At 40.0% G+C, this 7,696-nt stretch overlaps 1 long non-coding RNA gene across 1 annotated transcript; it reads left to right on the top strand.

Annotated features, from left to right (window-relative positions):
- The first annotated feature begins 1,366 nt into the window (after positions 1-1,366).
- Positions 1,367-7,161, top strand: LOC137859426 (uncharacterized). Its single transcript, XR_011098269.1, has 3 exons — positions 1,367-1,606; positions 4,968-5,213; positions 5,409-7,161. It is a non-coding gene; the product is annotated as an uncharacterized lncRNA (long non-coding RNA).
- Positions 7,162-7,696: the final 535 nt, after the last annotated feature.

The raw sequence follows: 7,696 nt of genomic DNA, 5'->3' as shown, positions 1-7,696 counted from the left end.
GAGAGAAGGAAGACATTGCTTATCAAGCAATAGTCCTTTTTGTAAAATGAGAAGTGAATGATAAAAAGTAGTACTGGGAACCCAGACAAACCTGCATGAAACCAAAAATCCTTGTTCTCTTCAGCCACGAGCCCAGCATATCACAGGTCAGCACATTTCAGCAACACTATGGACAAGTTCCATCACAGAGAAATTAATGATAGAGTAATACAAAGAGTAAAGTCCAAGACTTCAAAAGGAATTGAAAAATCTGTGTTTCAAGTCAGAAACCCATTTCTGGATAACAGGACTGTAAAGGAGATTTTTAAGATTTTCTTCTTTTATTACTCTGCTTCTGTACCTGCACATTCCTCCAAAACACCTGGTCTCAGCCTGGCTGAGGCAGGTTGTGCTAGAAGAAGCTCCTAGCCAAATCAGAAATGCAGCTCCTGGGTATCTGCAGTCTCGGATGTGCAGAGGCACAAGTGTTTTACAGATCATGTGTAACAGACTGACAACACCTTCCTCTTAGTTTCCTCTTCATTTGCACATTCCCACCTTGATTCCTTAATAGTGTGGCCCGTTTCACCCGAATTTAGCAGGAGATTTGTGCTTGCTGCTTATGTGGATAAGAGACTTTTGTCTTCTATGTATTTTCAGTCAGCAGCTTCAGATGAGTCATTTACTTATGACAAACTGCAATGCTATTAACAACATTTGATAAAGTATAACAGGAATCACACGTCTTCACAGTTCCCGGGCAGGAGGAAAATGAATCCTATTTGCACTTATGGGACAACATGAGGAAGCATCTTATGAGAGTGCACATTACAGAACTGCAAGGCATTGGTGTTATGGCAATATTTCAATGCAGACTTTAACACTCAGCTTTAATGATGGTGTCAACTCAAGCATCATTGTTAAACAATCTAATCAGGTCTCTTAAACAGCTCATTTTGAGGAAAATTGCAAGTTTCAATGTAGGGACGAGCCAAAAAAAAAAAAAAAAAAAAAAAAAAAGCTTAATTGGAAATCTAGAGAATGTACATTATGAATAGGTTGAAGAAAAGCTATCAATTTTTTTGAAAATGTGTAGTTTTAAAAACAAAACCAAAAATGTTTCATCTATCATTTACATCTCAGAGCATAACCTGAATTTTTGTGTCTTTGGCTTTCTGGCTGACAAACACAGGTTCAGCTGACTGCTGGATCTGAAGTCTGGGAGAAATTTCCTTGCAGAATGATAGTGTGACCTTTGGAGTCTTTTTCTGTCAATTCAGAGGCTGCTCAGCATCATTCTTCAATTGGGGTCAAGAGGCTATGGCCTGGATGACCTGCTGGAGCAATCCTTCTTGGTGTGCAGGAGATGTCTGCTAAAAAAAACTCTTTGCTTTTGCTATTGCTTTCTTTATGATTTCTTATTTCAGACGTATCTTCTGCAAAGGAGTAGGAAATTTCAGTCTTGAGAAGGATTTGAAAGGTAGAGGTTTCTGTAGTCTTATGTGTTCACTACTCATGCACGTCGAGGTTTGCTGAGATGTTAAAAAGAAAGGTATGGGGCAGGTGGCAGCACTGGAGAAGCCAAAACACCCAGAAGATGGAAAGCAGCTGTGGCCTGTGAGTAAAGGTGAGCCAGAGTAACATGCTATTTATTTCTCGCTGGAAGTAGTCAGAAGTATCATTTTATATTTTGACACACTCCTACACCTGCTGTGAAGTGTAGGTGCCAGGTCCCCTGATGCAGTGCCTCAAATTCCTTCAGATGGAAAGACTGAGAGGACTTCAAACCATGCTTTGAAAACTTACAGAACTGCAAAATTTATACTAATTAGGAAAAAAAACAAAACACAAAGCCTCTCTAGTGGAACCACGTTCTGTGCCTTCCTTCCTTCATAGCATATGTAGAAGTGTTTTTGCTCTTTTATTTAGAGATGTCTGGCTGATTAGACATTTTACTGCACAATATAATAATTATGCAAACACATGTATAGAACTTATATTTACAATGTCATTTTATTTTGTAAATGCTCATATTTTTCTTTCATATTCTAAAAACAAAATATTTTGAAAGAAAATTAAGAATGACTTTATAGAAAGAACATAACGCCGTGCAACCTTCTAGCAAGATTTTTTAAATCAAAATAAAAAATTGTCTTTATTTTCCACTTTATTGTGTGACAAAACCTTCTCTTTGCTGCTGTCTCAGGAGAACCGGTGTTCATTCGAATAAGGTTTATTCCTAGTCTCTCCAGATAAATATATTATAAGAATTCTTAGAATAGACTCTTACTCCCTCAGACAACCACAATATAGTGGGGAAAAATAGCCAGAGAAAATTTGTCAGAAGGGCAATTTTCAGCTAAGGAACACGGTAATATTAATCTGTGCTCTAAAAGTCAAGTGTACTTACTGCTTGCTTATTGTTCTGCATTGCATGTCCTGAGGTTGCTATCAATTTAAGTCCTGTGTTTTTGAAAAAACAGAGGGAAATAAAGTAGGTTTACAAGCATCAGGAATTCAGGGTCATCAAACAGGTAAGTCCAATTATTCCAGCTCTTAGATCTCCTCCCTATGCACACGAACATTTTTCAGAATAAGGACTCTGCTTTAAAAGAGACCCAACTAATTTACAACAGAGGAAAAGCAGGTCTTCAGAAAGCTTTCCAGATGACTGTGCCTCATTCCATCTGAATGAGCCGTGTACAGAAGCCAGTTATTAAAATACCTGTTTGTATTGGTAGTACTTGTTCAGAGTTTGGGACTGTCAACTTCTTGGTACTTCATGAATGCAGAAGAAAAACTGTTTTTAACAAAATAGCTGAAACTTACGGTGGTTCTCTTTGTAGCTTGACTGTTTTAGTAATCTGTGTATTTACCCATGTATGGGTTTTATTGAATGAAGAAAAGCAAACAGTAAGTTAAACACGGCTACACAGGAAGAAAATGTATCCTTCCTTCTCCTCCTTTAATTAAATAATTGATCCAGATGCACCTCCATCTGTCCCCCACCCCCCAGCCACTGTTTCACAAGGTCCAGTCTCTCAGGTACACGACAGAACAGTAATATAGCCTTATCCCTAAGAGGGACCAAGTCTGTTTATTCAAACGTTAAACTCATCTATCTCATAAAGCAATGAACTCCCGGACTAAAAATCATTCCTAGAGATCATTTCCTATGTGAAAATATTTGTTAAAACCCAGAGACTTAACCAGGCCAAGCATGGTTATGACCGATTTGGACTAATGCTAGTTTTCAAAGTTGAGAAACATTTTGAGACTAATCCTCACAGTATTTACTCTGCATCTCATAAGACCGTTTACCCTGGGGAAGGCTTAACTGAGCAAGAATTTGTGGAATACTCTGAGAATAATTCTCCTGTTCACACTCTCCTTAATAACGCAGGCAGTGATGCAGAAGAGTAGGATTATTCTAGACAGTTCCCAGGAAAATGCTTGTACATGCTAATGAGGAAAAAAAGAAAGCACCGGTGTTGTTCAGTCTAGAGGCAAGAATCCCGAGGAGGGACATGAGAAGTCTTTAATTATGTAAAAGCATATTGCACAGAACAAAGCATTAAGCCGTTATCCATGTCCACTCAGGGCAGTGTGAAAACAGATAGGCTCAAATTGCAGCAAAGGAGAATTCTTTAGTTATTAATAAATGTTTTCTGCTGTATTTAAGAGCACTTGGGCACTGGCACAATTTGCCCATGGAGGCTGAGGCTCTGCACTGCTGCTTGGAGAGCAGGATGGACGATGGTTCAGATCTGTGTAATCCCACCGAGAATATGAGGTGCTTTAGGGGTTTAAGTCCCTTTCAGTCCCTTATCCTACTGATATCTGACTTTTATTTCTCCTTGTTTTAGTAATATGTTTAGTAGTTGAACGTGATCTGAGATTTAAAGATCCTTAACTCATGTAAGTATTAATTAATGAAGATTTGGGACAATCCTGTGAGGCTACTATTCCCATTTTACAGATGGGGAAGCTAAATAAGGCAGATAAAGTGCTCAGGGTTGCACACAGATGCTGTGCTTTCAATTGAGCCCAGGAGTGCTGACTCCTCTGCTTTTCACATCCTCACTACCAGACACATTTATTTTCCTGTTACTACCTCTGCAAAATAGTCCCTTACTCACTGTCCAGAAAGGGCTTTCTCCTCCTTAGAGTGATAAAGTAGTGATCTGAAATCTGAGCAGAGCTCACCTCTGAAGGAAAGGAGTAAATGAACCTGATGGGAAGGATAAGGCTAAGCCTACAGGGAAGCAGTGAATAATTTCTTGTGAACTACAGCAAAAGGAAGAAAAACAGAAACGACCAGAAAAAAAGTATTGCTGTTAAGTTGGGTGTCTTTTTAAGTACAGTCTTTCTGTGTCTTGGAAGATTTTTATATAGTATATTTTTAAGAGCATACCAGTAATAGTCATAAAATATTAACTTTTAAAAACATCCCTTTTGTATACATCTTCATGTTTTTAACTGCTTATTTTATTTTGTTTCCTTTCTTGGAAGTATTCCCAAGAGGAAAATTGATGTTTTATACCTTCCTGGGAGCAGCCACCTCAGCAGTCAAACAATCATTTTCCACTTGATGCTTCAGCCATGCATAATAGTAACAACAATACTACAAAGGGAACTTTTCCTTTACATGCCTAGTTTCAGCCTGCTTAAGACTGATTTTTCACTGTTCATTGGTTTGTCTACCTCCTATAACCCAGCTTCATCACCTCCAGGAAACCTACGCCACAAATGTGGATAAAGAGTCTTAAGATTAATTTTGCCATTTACCAGATCTGTTAATGCCAAAGTCAGCTTGGGTTACTCTACATGACTGTTCAGTTATCTTAGTAAAACATTTGATTATATTTGATTTACATATTTACATTATAAATATATATATGATATAATATTATATATATTATATTATATATAATAATTATAAATATTATTTTTTTACATTTTATTATATTTATTATATTACCTTACAGGTGAGGTGGAACAGATTCAAACCCTGAACCTTACAAATTTGTTGAGGACTTTTGGTATTGAAAAACAAAACAAAACATTCTGCCACAGCAAGTGCCTGTTGACCTCTGTAGACTTGAACTGCTTTGTAAGGTGACTTAGTGGTGACCAGAACTGGAAAATGTTCTTCTACCACACCTGAATCAAGAAAGCAGCTGTGATAAGTATAACATGTATAAAATTTTGGCTGGCTACTAAAGATGGAACATGTAAGTAAAAAATCTAAAATTGCAGAAAAAGCAATTTGCAGTTTCTGAAGGTCTGAGCTGGGACAATATCGTGGCTCTCCCTGCTTTGCTCAGTGCTGCATATTTCTCTTTTGTCCAGATCTGGCTGAAGAGCAGACAAGACAAAGCCGTCTATTCCTTCTTTATAATGTCTTTTTTCCACTTTTCATGATACAGTGATTTCCTCAGCTATGCTAAGTGGCCATCACTTCAAGCGCCCGATTTCTTACATTTTCCAGCAGAGCTGTGAGCAAGGAAGTAGCAAGCCAAGAGGAAGAAATGCACAAGGCGTATCACCAACAGCTCGTTTCAGAAGCTCAGTGAGCAGAATCTGTTAATGCAACTGGAAAACTTCTTAGAGGGAAAGAAATAATTTTGATATGCTTTAACTACCTGTTGGAAGGGAGTGGACTTGAAAAATAAATGGAAAAAAAATAAAAATTAAACCTGCACTTTTTACAAATACGCAATTTCCCACTGCGGGGAAAAGGCAAGTTCTGCTCCTCTTCTGGGCTGTGTGTGAGCTCACCACCTGGATGTCATCTGGCCCACACCACCCAGCATCTGCAGTGTAGTGGGGTTGTAACAGGGCCAGGGAGACCAGTATCTCATTCTTCCTAAAGGCTCTGTTATCCCATTTCCTCTAACAGGTCTAGGCTGTCATCTTGCTGCTAAGTTAAAGGTTAATTGGTAAAAAAGGGAGGTGATGTCACTGTCACCGTTTAATGGCAATACACCTAAGCCAGTCCACCTCTGAAGGCAACACCCGCACCAAGCCGCTGTTGTCAGGAGTGCAAATGACAACGATCTGCATTGAAACTGTGCAAAGGTTTTGAAAATTTCACCGATCTTTCCCTGCACTGGAGAAACAGGCGCTATCGTGAATTCAGATCAATATGTAAAACAAGATTTCTGTTAACCCCTGCCCTGAGATGTGTTGTTCCTCATACCCATGCCTTGTCATTGCTCTCCCTCTTCTGTAGGAAAGCGAAAACCGTTCATTCCCCGTTTAACCCAGACACCTTGGTATGCAATTTTTTTTTTTTCCTGTCAGGTAACAAATAATTAGATGGCTTCTTTCTTCCTATCCCTTATACCTCTTAACAAAGTAAGCAAGTCAAAGGGAAGCAGTTGGCACACATACATCTAAACAACCTTTGAAACTGCTGAACTCAATGGAATAATTGGACATGCTCTGGCAGCCGCGGATCATGATGGAGGGAACACGTACAGCACGGTTTGTTCAGAAACTTCTTCATCTAAAACTAAGCAAAAAAAGCTTTGGTTAGCACAGCACAAACCTAGTTACAGAGAGGACAGCAGCTGCATTGAGCTGAATGCTATGGTTTTGTCCCCAAATCGCCCTCTTTCATGTGTTGCCATACATTCGCTGACGCTAAATTGAATACCCAGCTTGAGGGTTAAGTCATAGTCGTGTACAACTGTCTCTGGGATCCCACTGAGACCTTGATGTCATGAAGGGCATGGCACTGGGAGATAAACATGAGTAAGGGACCTCTGTTCAATTAATCTCCCATATCTGTACCTGAGTATAAAGGACCGTCCGATTGAATTTCCTCCATCCCTGCCTCCTCTGACTTGCTGCTCAGCCAAACAAGAAATCAATCCACATCCTTTATGTACTAAAAGCAAAATTATAGTTGTGACGTACATTAAAGCCATAAACTGCCACGACACCTTGAGGATCTCCAACGTGGTATTGCGATCCAATGTTATTGGAAGATTAATTTTATTTTATGAAAATAAGAATTAATTATGTTGGATCACTTTGTTAAAGTGATTGCGCTGTGGTTTAGTGGTTGACTGTATTCAAGTATTTGGAACTTAATTTGATATTGTATTCCCTACTACAGCCAGGAATATTACTAGTGGGAGATTTTATGAATAAAGATAAATTTGTAATAAACCATGGTACCTACTTAAAACCTCATTATCCCTATGCTGTTCTTTTCCTGGAAAGCTGCACATCAATTTTGGTGCTTGTTTCAGAAAACGCTGTGTTTTTTTTTTCACCTCTTATTCCCTTTGTACATCCCAGCTGGCACTCTGTAACTCTTGGGGGAGGCGGGATCAGAGACATGCAGTTTGCAAGGAGGAAGGTAAGCACGAGCAGCCAGCGGAGCTTGGTGCAGCTCTTTGTAAGCAGAAGAGGAGAGCAGGAAGCGTTCGGTTGGTGTGGGGCTGCAGCCCCCATGCTTGGAGCAGGGCTGGCAGCACAGCCCTCAGCCCCTGGTGCCAGCTGTGCTGGGTGCCACATCCTGCGGCTGGTGCCTCGGGACCCTCTGCTGTTGGAGAGTTCCCCACTTTTTGGCCAAGGTTTTTTCTTCAGGCCTTTCTGGGGCCCTGTTCCCTCTTTCTGCTGCTCTCCCAGGCACACAGGGCCACTGTCCCCCCAGGGGACACCGTCCACCCAACAGGGTGCTGCTGGGCTCCCTGTGTGCTGG

Source organism: Anas acuta, chromosome 7 (genome assembly GCF_963932015.1).
Source record: "Anas acuta chromosome 7, bAnaAcu1.1, whole genome shotgun sequence".
NCBI lineage: Eukaryota > Metazoa > Chordata > Aves > Anseriformes > Anatidae > Anas > Anas acuta.
Note: the sequence above shows the minus strand (reverse complement) of the source record. Positions and strands in the feature narration are given on the sequence as shown.